This window comes from Dermacentor albipictus, chromosome 9, assembly GCF_038994185.2.
Source record: "Dermacentor albipictus isolate Rhodes 1998 colony chromosome 9, USDA_Dalb.pri_finalv2, whole genome shotgun sequence".
Taxonomy (NCBI): Eukaryota; Metazoa; Arthropoda; class Arachnida; order Ixodida; family Ixodidae; genus Dermacentor; species Dermacentor albipictus.
This window is the reverse complement of record NC_091829.1, coordinates 38,592,322-38,608,158: the sequence shown is the minus strand read 5'-3', so window position 1 is coordinate 38,608,158 and position 15,837 is coordinate 38,592,322. Positions and strand designations below refer to the sequence as shown.

The 15,837-nt window shown below is 47.1% G+C and overlaps 1 protein-coding gene across 3 annotated transcripts in view; it reads right to left on the bottom strand.

Annotated features, from left to right (window-relative positions):
• Positions 1-15,837, bottom strand: part of Cpes (Ceramide phosphoethanolamine synthase) — a 74,980-nt gene that overhangs the window by 51,768 nt on the left and 7,375 nt on the right. The window lies entirely within an intron of this gene.

The following is a 15,837-nucleotide window of genomic DNA, read 5'->3' as shown; positions in this document are numbered from 1 at the left end:
GCAGAGGGAGGTGGGATTGGAGCTCCATAGGTGGGGTGGGGTGGGTGGTTATATATACTAGGCTCAGGAAGAAGAAATGGCTTCGCACAACGAAGCCGTGCGGACGTAGCCGCAGTGACGCACAGGAAACGCTTTCCAGGCGCCGCCAGCAAGTAACGTCAAGTTACGAATGACTTCCACCTTCAGACGCGGCGGAAACCGCTGCGGAGGTGACTAAGCTGCGTTTAGTTGCGGTTTGCCCGGATTGCGGAACGACTCCGTTCCGCTCGCAAGCTATATAGCATTTGCCGGCCGTAGCGCAATCACGTGAAGCTCGCGTCAACGGCTCCGCGCAAAGCGGCCAAACGGGGTTGGACGGCAACAACGACATTCACGGCGCGGTGTGCCAACACCCTCTAGGAGGTGTTGGGTGTGCGCGCATTCCTCAAGGATGTGACAGTTTCCCTCCCCGATGTGCGAGTACGTAGGGCAAGGAGGTTACGCAGTTTTACTTCGTGAGAGGCCGACGAACACAGATTAGAATTGGTCCCCCCCCTCCCCCGTAAAAAAAATAAAATAATAAAGAACAGCCGCAAGGACACGCCGGCGCAGCGAACAACATTGTTGAGAATTATTGTTAGTAGTAAAGAGAATCAATTACAAATATTACTAATAAACCTTCATTGTGACAAGGTCATCGGGACAAGAAATTGACTTCGTTATAAGCAGTACTTCGCTCAAAGCGGAGGAGCTATATAGGAGAGTCGCAGTAACGCGAGAACATTAAAAAGCTGCGCGTGGAGCTGTATTTCGGATAAAGCGACTTCGATAGAACGAGGCTTCACTGTATAGGAATGAACTTGATTTTAAAGTAAAAACCTACTGCCCGCGAAGGCTCAGTGGCTATTGAGCGCGAAAGTCGCTGGTTCGAGTCTTGACCACGGCGGCCACGTTCACTGACCGCGAAATTAAGAAAAGAAAGAAACCAAGCTCGTGCAGGCTGCTTATGGTGAACGTTAAAGAACTCCAGGGTAGTAGTCTATAGATTAATATATACCGAGCCCGTCTCATACGGCATCATTCAAAAACACGTAAGTTGCTTTGAAACGTGTAGTACCCATAACTGAATTTTTAAGAGAATTAAGAAAGATAACGCGTGCCCGCTGCTCACCATCAGGGACCACCCAATAGGACCCATTTTTTGCCACCGCTGTAGCAACGAAAGAAGCAAAATATAGCGATGATAATAACGGAGGATTCTTGAAGGCCCGAATAAAACGTGCCATCACGTTCGCTGGTGTTCGCGGCGTACCGCGAGAACGAACTAAAGCACGATCTTTGGGCCCTAAAAAGCTCACGCACACATAGCGTTCTGCGAGTCTGTTAGTGTGTTTCCCCCTCGAGTGTGTCTTTTTGGCGCCCTATCACCTCTTCTAAATCGCGCCAACTTGCCCAAGAAGAAACTCTATTAAAAACAGATTAAAAATGACGCAGATAGAACCACGAGGAAACGTCGAAAGAAATAGGCGCGAGAGGAAGAAATGAAGAAATAACACACACACACACACAATATATATATATATATATATATATATATATATATATATATATATATATATATATATATATATATATATATATATATATATATATATATATATATATATATATATATATATAGAGAGAGAGAGAGAGAGAGAGAGAGAGAGAGAGAGAAGGGAAGAAGGAAAGGCAGAGAGGTTAACCAGACTGAGTCCAGTTTTCTACCCTACACTTGGGGAGGGGAATGGAGAGAGAGAGAGTGAGAACTTAGGTGTAGGATGTCTATAGTCGGGCAATCAAGTGATATATATATATATATATATATATATATATATATATATATATATATATATATATATATATATATAGTAACAGGCGCCTTATAGCGAAGGTTATTGCCGGCCCTTCAAAAAGCGCAATACCGGAACGACGAGCAGGGTACTAGTACGCGTACGAAGGCACTTCCTAGTATCGTTCGTATACAACGTCGCGGTCGTATACCTATCGCACCTCGAGATCACAGTTTTTTTTTCCCCAGCTCGTTTTCTTCGTACCGCAGGTATATACTCCCCAACGTACCACTCCGTTTATATGCCATCTCTCCATAACTAAGCAATCCTCTGTCGCATTTCTTTCTTTCTTCCTTCCTTCCTTTCTTTCTTTCTTTCTTTCTTTCTTTCTTTCTTTCTTTCTTTCTTTCTTTCTTTCTTTCTTTAACTTTCTTTCTTGCCCTTGCCCCTTCGCAGGATCGTCTTGCGATCGAGTCAATTTCAGAAGAGCGTATATACATATCCAGACAAAACGGTCCACGGTGGCGCGAATGCGTTTGTACCTACGTGCGAGTGAAATCTCGACGTAATGCGATATGACAGCGGGGGGAAAAAGAGGAGTCGTACATCTGAAAGAAATACGAGGGGATAAGGCCGGCATTGTAATGGGAAAAAAAGAGAAAGTCGAGCTCGGCGTGGAGGCATTCTATTTCCGAGGGTTTATGACCATCCGGAAGTCGTTCCGTTTGCCCCGTTTGTATTTGTAGCGCGTTGGTTTTAACCCGCATATCTTATCTCGGTTCTTCGCGCGAAGAATTGGGAGAAAACGCGCTTGTTGCTTGGAAACCGTTCCTCCCCCCCCCCCCCTTGGCATTTCATATAGAAGTAAACAACAGCAAAAGAAAAAAATCAAAATTTCGTCACAGATGTTGGTTTCAAGGCTACGCGAGTTGTATGCGGCTATACTGCCACATGGAAAATGTGCACAAATTTGACTCCCGCACTAAGGGCGAGTTGTGTAGCGTACGTATTACGTGTCTCCGACCGTATTTGATACAGCGCGCTTTTGATTAAAAAAAACGAAAAAGAAAACGAAAGAAAAGCAACTCCTACATTAAAGGCAGCAATGAGGGAGTTACGACACCCTTCGGGGGGGCTATACGGGTCTATTTTGCCACTGCCCGAAATCTACCCGTGGATTTGCAAATGTTATCCGATGCAACTGGTTCCTTATACGCTTCCTTATGGACTCCCGATAATTCAACTCGTGCGGGACCTCAAGATTTGGTCGAATTATCCGAAAGGTCGAATTAACGGACGGCGACAGAATGAATTAATCCGAATGTTTTATTTATTACTGTTTGAAGTAATCTGTAATGCATTTCTTGTTTCTCGCTTTTGAAGCGCGATTCAAAACCAGTACGAGGCGAAAAGAGCCGACGTGTTTAGAAGCTGCTTCAGCGTGACACGACATTAAATAGGCGGGAACGAATAGCCTCACGGACTGAAAAAAAAGATAAAATACAAATTTAAATAGAAGAGCTTCACACCTGTAGGGAAACAGTAGCACCCTCTGTAACATGTGTTGTGTTTTCAAGCTATCAGTAACCGCTGCGCGCATGAGGGGGCCCTGGTCGCGAATTAGGGCCCAATCAACCGAAGCGGTATGCTCTTGAGTTGGAACTGAACGAGTTTTCCTTACATATCAATGCATGTTCTTTCTTCGCTGCGGCTCTCCAGACGATCGAGTTAACCGAGATCGAATTAACCGGAGTCGATTGTAGCCGAGTATCTCCAAGCGCTTCACCAAATTCGAGCTTAGTGCCTCTGCAGTTCACGCTGTGTCCGACGCGTGTTCCTCTATAGGCTGCCACTGGCCCTACACCGCAAGATAACTCGCGCCCTTAAATGTGCGTAAATGGGTCTGTGATTCTCCCCTTACGCCATTTTTCGGTGTAATGGTAAGAGTTGTAGGCCTATTTAAACCCTTATGCACTTTTCTAAGGGTGCAAATTATTTTGCGGTGTAGTGCACCCTCTTCCCCCTTGTAGTTCGTACAAGGCGATGACGGCGGCCGGCAGGATTGAGCTATACTCCATGCCGATCACACCACCGCACGAGAACCGCTGTTGAACACGCCTGTACAGCTACGCTGTAAATACAAATTACGTTCGAATGCGCCCCTGTCACCTCCTACATTGCTTCGCTAAAACTTCGCAATCAATGCTTCGGAAGCTATAGTCGGTTACAGGTAAAGAATGCAAGCGGGAGGGTCCCCTCTCCCGACAGAAAGCGTCATGCGCTTCGCCATTTATCCCTCCGCGCTCCAAGAAAATAGTTCCTCGAAGATCCACCGGCGCAGAGAAAAGAAGTCCCCCGCTGTTCGACAATCATACGGGCACGCTGCGATAAGACACCATATAATATGTCTCAACCCGCGTCTTTGCCAGAAGCGTTCATCTAAATTTTAAAGAAGGCTCTCCGCTCGAAGCGCAGAAACACATGACAGTCTATAATGACATCACTTTTAAATAGGGCAGCCGACAAATAGGGCGGCCACTGTTTAATAGCTGTTTAAAAATTTATCGCAACATAACAATCTGCCTATCCCCGCTTTATTTCGTATAATGTTACCTACATGTGTCTCTGAAGATCTCATCCCCATCTCTTCCCTACTTTATTTTTAAGCATGAAATGCTGTTAGCTCCCATTGTCTGTGACCTTCAAGTGGCGTTGAGCCAAAAGCCAGAGCCGTTATCCGAGCACTCAAACGAGAACATCCGTGCAAGTTGCGAGAACAAAACGAGATCATCCAGGCAACCAGTCAAAACGTAAGAAAATGCGGTCTCTGGCCCCTGACCCTTTGTACAGGACTACATTACATACGCTAGTTACTGCCCAAGCAAGTTGCAAAAATTATTGCTTCCGAGTTCTTCTTAATGCTTGTTCACAATATCACTCAAACTGTAACTTCTAATACGCTGAAGTTTTGTCACTTCCAATAGCGACGTTCAAAAGGCAAGATACAGGGCACCATACACTTCATTGTCATCCTTTGCCGCTGAGACAAGGTTGTCTGTGGCTTTAGAACGCCAGCGGTGCGGGAGTTCCGCGGCGCTGGTTTCGCGTCGCCTCGAGAGATGGCGCCACGCAGGCGCTTTTCTTCTTCTAGCTGGGAACTGCGCTCCGTCTCCCTGTCGTCTTTAGCTGCCTGTCGCGCCGCCTTCAACTGGTTTTCTTCTTCTAGCTGGATAGCGTCCATACAGACCGGTGCACAGTATGGCGTAGTGCGGTGTAGTGTGCTGAGGTGTCCCGTTGCGAACATGCACAACACCCATTGTAAGATTGTGGCTCGTATCATCTCCCATCAGTCTGCTTTGCCGGCAGCCATTTCATGCTGACATCTCTAGATTACGAGAGTTGTTTTTCCTTTTTTCTTTTTTCAACGAATACTCTTAATCTTCCCTTGTTTATCTCCACCGCTGATCAGTTACCGCTCCCATCAGATTTTAGCTGCAGTTGTTCTGGAAGCTGGACGTTGATTTATTTATTTATTTATTTATTTCCATTTACACACACACATGTACAGAGGAGTGGTAAATGGAGGTGGATGAGGGAAAAAAGCCGCACAGGCGCGGCTTGAGGCGTCGGCTTGAACGTCGCGGCACAGGCGCGACGTTCCCACTGGTTCTGAGGCGCTGCGGCGTACTAACTAAAGGGTTGCAGAATATAGCGCCTCTTCTTCACAAACTCTCTCTCTCTGTTTCTTTCACCGCTTATTGCTGGTTGGATGGAAGAAATAACGGCGAGACATTCCAAAAACGCCCGACGAGCGTGGCATTTATAATAACGGATGGAGTTTGGGTACGCCACAGGAAGTTCACAGCGCGCTCTACTTCCGATCCGCGCGAGAATTCCGCGTTATACCACGTGCACGGACGTCGCGGAATTTCTTAGCGCATCGCGGGACAACGCATACAAAGGCAACATGCCTACCTCTGCATTGTCCGGCTGCTTTGTCCCCGGGGATAATTACTCTAAAGGCTATGAAATGGGGTTCCGGTTTGAACCTCCGCTCAGCGACTCTTCCCCCCTACCCCCCCCCCCCCCCTTTTCTCTGCAGCCGATGCGCCCCTATTTATGCCCGCACAGGACGAAGTGCTAACTGCCTTTTCAGCACCATACACACTTGCGCGCTCCGAGAGCAAGCGAAAACAAGCACACTTTCGCAAACACAGCCTCGTAAAAGCGCGCACGTATACCGAACACACACGAGATAGTGAGAGACTGTGCGTGCGGTGCACATAGTGGACGAGGGGGGGCGCCACATTACACGAGGGTCGTAAAGTGGCTGACTCCGTATAACGATAACCTCAGTGCCGCTCTGGCGTTGGTAGAGAGCGCCCTGTTCTTCATTATACGAAATGGGGTCTTTTCCGCTCGGCCGCCCCCGGGGCCATAAAAGAATGCGCACTCGCTGGATTATGCAAAGAAGGTATTTGTTGCATTCGGAATGCCCTATATAAACACGCTGTTCTCTCGGACTGCTGACTCTTTCGGGGAGGAATGTACGTTGCAGCAGTGTACGTGCAATGGCTTACGGCCGGCAATGGCCTGTAACGCGTAAGCGGGGCTTACACACTCGACGAATATGATTTCGCTGAAAACCTCACACTCCCAAAGACTTAATGCAGCACAACGGAGGGAGGCACATAAAGTATATGTTTGCAGGAAACCGATAAAGTCGGCTCGGGTCGGCTTGTCGGACTGAAAACGGTCGTCGGGCGAGCGTCAAGGCGAGTTATGTAAAACCTCTGGCTAGGGTTGGGTTGACCCAAACGATGCGTCTGACAAGAGATGCGTGTAAACGCAGTCGAGTCGGGCTGGGTCAATTCGACTTCCGACTCGACACACTCGCGTCGATGTAAATGTGTGTATACAGACACACGTCACAGGCAGTGCGCCTTCTCCGTCGCGTGCATCCACGTCTTCCATCGTGGCTGAGCATGCTGAGCTGCATTATATCCTTGAGCAAGCATGCAGCTAGCCAAACAGCATGTCCTCCTGCGCTCTAACTGATAAGCTTCGCAATAATCCGAGCAAATCCTACTCTATGCCTTTCAATTATCGATATGATTCCGACACAGAAACCCTCAAATCGGAGAATTCATTTCATCTCGTTCCGTAGCTTTGAATATCAGAGGCAGTGTTATCGCTCATATACGTATATTAAGCTAGTCAAGTACCTCCTCAAAAATAAAGAAAGGGTCATAACTACCTCTCATCACATTGCCAACACAACACCCGCTCTTTCAATAACAAGATACTCTACAATTTACCTCATTGCTGACGTTAAATTAGAATATTGGCAAACAAGATCATCGTGAATAATTAGCAATTGCCTGGGACTATAACTTTGCTCACTGCAGACGCAACGCACGAAATCAGTTAAAAGTAAGTTGTCTAGTTTCTATCCACAATGCGTACGGTAAGCGAAGATTTTCAGAGCGTTGGCCCAGCACATGTGGAACTGCTTGCTCGCAAGGAACTAAGACAACCTGCCAATTTTCGGTCATCATTAAAACTATTATTATTACCTCCTTTCCTCCATATAAGCCTACAGTTGCCACAGCCGTTTTATTTATTTATTGGTACCATTAACTTACATGTGATGAATATTTCTTAATATGTATCTTACCTAATATACAAAATCTGCATCCTGCATGACTTATCAAATATTTTTCACCTGCTGACTTTACATCACAGGTATTGAAAATACGCACGCCTATTTGTATGCTGCCTGTGTTTCATTGCGATAGCAATTACATGGACACTCCAGGCGAATTTTCGGTGTCGGCGTAGGGCATCGTACATATTCAGGTGTATGTATATGATAACTTATGCGAAATACGCAGGTTATACTAATACACTATTCAACTCCGTAAGTTGCTCACACTAGGTCTTATTTTCTTGACGAAATTATTCCCCAGAACTTCACAAATATCAGCCCGCGCAAACAAATTTCGTGAAACATAACACTCAATGCGCACGCCTTTTATTTTAAATCTTCTCAGACTACTGAATATCAAAAGTGCAAAACGATATGTCAGTGCTCAAACCTGAAAGTGATGAAATTTTAATGCCACGACTCAGTACAGGCAGCGCAGTGGTGCCTGTGCCTGTGTGTGTTAAATCTTTTAAGGTTTAAGGATGTGCGGGTTCAAATGCGTTTCGGACACTTTTTATTTGTGCACTGCAATTGCACTCTCGCGCTCTTGTCGACCACAACGCGGTCCACATAGATCGGTCTACACGATCCGCGAACAAACCACCAAAAATAGGTTGTGACCTCACCGACTTCTTCATCTGTACATTTCGTACGAGGACCACATGTACCAGTACACAAGAATCTTGCAGGCACTCAACTGTCAAACAAAAACCCGTATTTAAGAAGAATGACTTAATAAGCGCTGCTGCCGCTTTGACGGGCCTTTAACGGGTCTGGACTGGGGGCCTCTGCAAATCCAGCCGCTGTAGTAGTAAAGTTATCTTTCTCTCTCTCTCTCTCTCTCCATCGGGATGGTTCGATAACCATCCGGACTTCTATAAAGGCGCAATCAAACGTACCAAGCATGCTGACTCCCCACCCTGCCCGCCTCCTCCTCGCCACACGCACACATACAAAAGAAACATTTTCGCGACCAGATCTCGCGAGGGAGCTCATATATGCGCTGCAGCACAATGGGAGTAAGTAACGCGGAAACAGAACGTGCCTCCCGATGAAACGATCTCGGGGTTCTGCCGTCTCGATTGAGCCGTGCGTCTTCGATCGGCACAGAGCTCCATTGCCTCCCCCCCCCCCCCCCGCCGCGGCTGTCTCTAATATCCATCCGCACTGAATCTCTGATTGCTCAGACCATGTCCCCCCCACCTCATCTAGCGGCTTTCAGACTGCTGTTCGTGTTATTTTATGCACGCCGCGATTTGTTCGTGCTTTCCACGCGCTGCTCAGTCTGTGTGTACCTACGATATGAGCTAACCATCCCAAGCAAAGGGCTTACCGTCCCACCCTTTGAGTCACAGCATGCTGCCATCGCGCTAATCTTTAGAAAAAGCGCACTTGCACCATGCACGTTGCGCGGTCTCTGATTCTTCTACCCTGGCCACATATATTCGAGCAGCCCGCAACCGTAGAGAATAACCTGTCTTTAAAACCTGTCCGCGTTTACGGAACGGTGGTTACGTGGACTTTAGCAGTATAGTGCTGCCGACGCCATCTTGTGACGCACAGTACAGATAACACAATACACGGTTATCTGAAATCCTGAGGCGCCCTCATACTTCAGAGCCCATACACAGCAGAACCACTGGCGGATCAAGAGAGGCGAGAGGAGGAGGAAGGCGGGTACTGGAAGACAAAAGCTGGCGCTGTTGTGAACCGGCAATTCGGCTAACCGTATACAGTGACTCAGCTATGTTGGTTCCGATAGTGCATTCTTTACTTTCTTAATCTAATATCTATCCGAATCTTTCCTCTCCCCAATCACCAACGAGAACGGGTTGCGTGTCTCGTGGAAATGAAGGAGGCGCGCATACCGGGCTTCGCTAATACTTCCGTGGTGCCTTCCATCCTGCCGAGGTCACCCGCATAATGGGGGGTGTACATAGCGGAGGACAGCGGACCACATTTTCTCTTTCTTGGTTCGCCCGACGCTACACGCTTCGAAAACACCAAAGCGCGTGAGACAAAGCCGCTAGGAAGAAACACGTCAGACACCGTGGTCTGCTTTCTTGCGTCTCGTTTCGCGGTCCTCGTCTCGTGAGCCGCAATGTTTTCAAAGTATCGGCAGCCAACAAACCCAAAAACTAGCTTTGTCGCAGTGACGTGTAGGTTTCGCTGCACTGCACGGAGTCAATGAGACGAAGTATACGAGTCGAGCAGAAAGGCCGGCGTTTTCGTCGCATTGCACGGCGTCAATGAGACGAAGTATACGAGTCGAGCTGAAAGGCCGGCGTTTTCGTTGCACTGCACGGAGTCAATGAGACGAAGTATACGAGTCGTGCTGAAAGGCCGGCGGAACGCCGACCACGTCGCCACGCCAGTATTAGCGGAATCAGCATCGAGGCAGTGGCACCGGAGCCGCAATTCAAGGCGGCATCCGCGTCCCCACCAGCCGGCGTTGGCACGGCACGGCGATGGGGCAATCATCCCGTTCCGAGAATCCACGAAGGATGCTCTCCACGCTTCCCTCCAACCCCTTTGCCGCGGTCCCGGCTCGCAACTTCCGGGAGGATCGAGATGAAAGGAACCGAGCATTAGAGGAAACGAGGATACCGAATTAGGGCGACTGTAAGCAGCCCGCGTCGTCTCTCACCTCTCTTCCCTGCGCGAAATTCCTATACTCTCTGACAGCGAGAAGAATAAGGAATAAAGGCGTGGTGGCCTTGGCGTTGGCTGCTAAACCCGACGGCTCGGGATCGAATCGCGGCCGTGGCGGCCGCATTTCGACGGGGGACCATGCACCATGGCGCACGTTAAAAAAAAAATTTTCAAAATTAATCCGGAGTCCCCCAATATGCCGTGCCTCATAATCGAATCGTGTTTCCCGCATGTAAAAACGCAGGATAGATAGATAGATAGATAGATAGATAGATAGATAGATAGATAGATAGATAGATAGATAGATAGATAGATAGATAGATAGACTGATTGATTGATTGATTGATTGATTGATTGATTGATTGATTGATTGATTGATTGATTGAATAAAGTCGCTCGATGAGCTCGGTATCTTGTTAGTGTTAACGGGGGCATCGAATTTGGCAGTCTTCATGCCACGAGGCAGAACACGAGGGTTCATTGTAGTACGTTCTCGTTTTGTTAGTGAAACATAGCTATTAGAAGAGGGATACGAAGTCGTGCACAATCACTTTTTCTGTCCTTCTGTGCGCATACGTGAGATAGATAGATAGATAGATAGATAGATAGATAGATAGATAGATAGATAGATAGATAGATAGATAGATAGATAGATAGATAGATAGATAGATAGATAGATAGATAGATAGATAGATAGATAGATAGATAGATAGATAGATAGATAGATAGATAGATAGATAGATTGATTGATTGATTGATTGATTGATTGATTGAATAAAGTCGCTCGATGAGCTCGGTATCTTGTTAGTGTTAACGGGGGCCTCGAATTTGGCAGTCTTCATGCCACGAGGCAGAACACGAGGGTTCATTGTAGTACGTTCTCGTTTTGTTAGTGAAACATAGCTATTAGAAGAGGGATACGAAGTCGTACACAATCACTTTTTCTGTCCTTCTCAGCGCATACGTGTCCGTTCGCGCCTTTCTTCTAACAGAGTATTCATTAGCCAGTCGCCCGCTCCTATGTGCTCATATACGCCGCGACGCGCCTGCGGTTAAAATGATGTTTCGCATCTGCCGACTCGGTCGTCAACAGCGCTGGCTAACAATCTGCAAGTCTTTAATCTTGTACACGTACACAAATACCCAAGGAAGCGGACGGGAGGATATAGCCCTCGCGATAGCGCTATTGATAAAGCGCCGCACGCGTATAATGCGGAGGATGCGGGTTCGACTCGCTCTCTGATTGCGAGTTGTCTTCTCGGCCATTTCCATTTACCGTTCCTCTGTTATACTTTTTTTTACGTTCCAATTAAACACAAGTATTTTCTTACCCACGCTTCCTCTGGCTTCGTTGTTTGTTTCTTCGTATATATGGCCGTACTCTAAAAAGCTCCTTGCGGCACCGTTCGGCGCACGCTGAGTAACGTAAATTCTAAGTCCGCGAAGCAAATTGGTGATCTACTCCGTCCCGTCCAGTGCACCGAGCGATCACGTACGTAGATGAGCCGGGGCTCGGAGGCAAGGGCAGTTACCCTGTGCCGATGGTTCGATGTAGCACAGTTTGGTCGCCACCATTACGGAGGGTGCACAACGACACTGACGTGGGTTGTGGTCAGTCAAGCATAAGTACTGCGTGCGAGTTAGTTACCATCCGTCGCGTCGGTTTATGCAGGAAACGTAACAACGCCCACAAAAGTAGAGCCACGGATCAGGTCTGCGATCGATAATACGCAACCGGGGTGTACGAGTGCATAGGCATAGTTTCGTTATTCTTCGGAGCGCGTTTAATTCAGTTAAGTTCCCTCTCCCACTAGAGCAGCACCGGATATTGGCCGGCCGGCCGCAGGGAGACAACGGTTTCCTTATTAACGCCCCGGCAAGCACCCGCTGCTGCCTCCGAGGGCGGCCGAGTAATGAGGTATATACCCGCAGGGCTCGCGTATAGCAAGACGTGCGCTATACTATACTATACTATACTATACTATACTATACTATACTATACTATACTATACTATGCTATACTACACTATACTATACTATACTATACTATACTATACTATACTATACTATACTATACTATACTATACACTATATAAGGCGTCCTAGAGAGAGAGAGACAGCACGACTCATGTCGTCTTTCACATCGCGTTAACGAACAAGGCACCGCCATAAATACATATATGCAGGACTCGCCAAAGGCGTTCGAGAAGCTGGTAAATGAAGAGAGATTCATCGCCCTTCGGGCGCCTCGCCGCACATACTTTCGCGAGAAGCAAGAAGCGCGCGCACCCTTAAAAAAACAAGCGCCTCCCGCTCACCCCTGACATCGACGATGTGACGCAAGCGACAAAGGTCAAGCCGTATGGCCGCATCTCCACCGTTAAGTCAAGCTGCAGATGCATGGATACGCGCGCTCATTGAATCACAACTGCTCGAACATGACGATATATAATAGGCTATTGTAATTTTCTACACGACACGCGCTAACTGGAAAAAAAAGAAGAAAAAGAAGAAAGAAAAGGAAAAGCATACGAAATAACTGCGACCCTTAAGAAGAGAGAAAAAAAACCCCGAAAATCAAGCACACACTTTTTTTTTTCGCGCCTGGTTGGATATTCCACATTCGGGAATCTGCTTACCCACATTCATTAATAACGGCCACCGACAGACACAATCGCACATGTTAGGCGGCAATATACATTGTTAATCGGACGCTTCGCCATTCATTTAACAGATCTGTACGAAACCAAATTTGAAGTCACGCGTTCAAAAACGAGGAATTAAATACGTATAGGATCATGCAACCAGCTTTTCGTTTTCGAGGACACGAACTTCAGGGAACACCCTCCCCCCTTTCTTTATCTCTCTCTCTCTGATACCGAAACACCTTAACGAAGTGATTAATTATCCTTAACGAGAAAAACTGAATTAACGGCCGCCTTCAAGGAATCCGTGCCGAAGCACAGGAAGAGCGCCACCACCGCGTTCATTAACAGCTGTCAGGCCGGACTTTTAATTAGATGCTCGCTCATTACTGCCCGCCCTGTCACGGAAACTTGCGCTTAGAAAGATGGGAAGAACCACTTCGACTTACACCGTCGTCAGTAAATCAACCGACGTTCTTACCGCGCTACGCGCGCCAATGCAACATCAGCAGCTGTGTCGACCCTTATATCCCTATACCGAAGGCTTCCAGCAATGAAATCCTTAGCGTACAAGCATCCACCAACGGAGGGTTGAAAAAAAATAAAAACCAACGGCTGTCCCCTACACATCACCTCTGACATAGAGCCTTGTCGGAGATATGGCGGTCGCTTGTAGATCAAGTGCTCTGGCTCTGTTAATGTAAACGCTGGTTAATTAGAAAAAAATAAAAGCTCGTTGTTTCCGAGGTAGTTATTCTCTGTGTCCGAGTGTTGATGGATGTTATCGCCAATAAAGAAAAATTGTCAAAACGTTCAGGCTTCATCCGAAAACTACTAACACAAAGATACACGTTGAACAGGATATGCCTGTACGACAAAAATAAGTTATGGTAGACTTGTGGGAAGTGGGAGGAAAGCGCTTCCTTTATTGTACCCATCCTAAGATGACGGCTATCCGGATTGACTTCCGAAAAAAATATTTCCAGCGCAGACAATTCTTTAATGCGACAGCGGTAAGAGTCCTGTGTCGCAGAAAATGCGGTGTCGGCGGACTTGTCCGTGAGCGAAATTTTCCGTATATATATTTAGGTATACGACAAGTCTTGCTTTATGACGTGCGGTGTAAGCGGGTGATATTTCCACGCTATGACTAAAGTTGCTTATACTTTCTCTTACATACTTCATAAAGTTATTCCTCGGAATTTTGAGGATGAGAGCCCACAAACAAATGCCACGAAATAAAACACCGACAGCGCGAACTTTTACGGTAAATCTTCGCAGGATAATATATTAAAAGTGCGAAACAAAAACAGAAACCTGAAAATGATGTTATTGTTGTTGTTGTTGTTGTTGTTTTTTGGCGCGGCTGCGCACTATACCTCCGGGACCGGACTACGCAAGGGGCCGCGTTTCCACCAGAAAGCTCGCCTTCGTGCATATATACAACGTTCGCCGCCAGCGTTTCCCGGTAAACATTACGTTTACGTATACGCTGCAGTTGCCGGGAAGCGTGAGAAGCAGTCGGGGATCTTTTAATGCTATCGCCTACAACTCTTAAAAGGCGACGCTTAAGCGTCCTCCAATTTGTTTGTTTGTTTTAACCTTCTCGACTCCCATACACAGCTCGCATGAGCTTTATGCGCGCATACATTAACGTTACTGCTCGAGCAACCGCGAGCATACATGCCCCACCGTCGCGAACGTCAAGCTAAATGCACGCAACCATTTATTTGGACGCTAAAAAAGAAAGGCCGACGGTTTTGTTGTTGTTGTTTTGTTTCCCTTCGGTGTCGTCTCACGCACAATCGAGGTGAGACACCTGCAACGCCGCTGCAACACAGCAAAATCATTTACACCTTCAAAAATTAATAAGGGTGCAAATCTGCCTTATTTTAGGGTGTACACCCGTAAAAGGGTGTACGGGTCTGAGTGCACCATTTTAGAGTGTACTCAGACCCGTACACACTTTTCCGGGTGGGGTGTGCTCAGACCCGTACTCCCTTTTACAGGTGGGGTGTTCTCAGACCCGCACACACTTTTACGGGTGGGTGTGCTCAGACCCGTACTCCCTTTTACAGGTGGGGTGTACTCAGACCCGTACACCCTTTTACGGGTGTACACCATAAAAGGGTGCGCTCACACCCGTACACCCGTTTAAGGTGTAACAGTATGAGTTATAGAACGACTTGTATGCTCTCATTCAAAATGGTGTAAGGGTGCGAGTTACATATGCCCGTTTACAGCCTCACTCACTTTTAAGGGCGTAAATTATTTCACAGTGTGACACGCTCCTCATCGCGCCAACTTTCCGAGACGCTTGCAGGGCGACGCTAAACCTTGGTCGCTGATTGATTAAGTGATCGACTGATTAGTGGGTTTTAAAGGCGCAAAAGAGCGCCACTTGCTAACCTTAATTGCCATCGCTTTCAATGCTTCACCATTAGGCGAAAGCGACGTTTTTTTGTGCGCGTGCGTGTGTGTTTGTGTGTGTGTGTGTATGCGTGCGTGTGTGTGCGTGCGTGCGTGTGTGTGTATGTGTGTGGGTGTATTTGCGCGCGCGTGCGTGTTTCTTTAAGAGGGCATATTCCTTTGTTACACAATCCCTCAATACAACGTAATCGCGAAGTCTGTGGGGCCTTAGACCTACACAGTTAAAATTGAATAAGAAAGGCCGAGAGCTGAGTGAGCGGTTCGGTATACGCGCTTGCGCGAAATAAAAGCCAGCGAAGAAAATAATAAGAACGACCTGCTTTCTAACGATGTTGTGGCTTCGCAAATTGAGAATATTCAACAAAATATTGGGCTATAGATGGAACAACTCGCCACGATTTGCATAGCGGCTTTCATATATACTCAGAAAAATATGATTAGTTGTAAATTCAGGCCGAAAGACGAGACATAAAGCGAAGTGAATAAATTAGCAAGAACATCTGAAGCCACCTGCAGGAAGAATGGATAAATCCACGCGACATGTCCTTGCACCGTTCCCCATAGTAGCCAGGCAATCGCAGTGGCCGAGTTA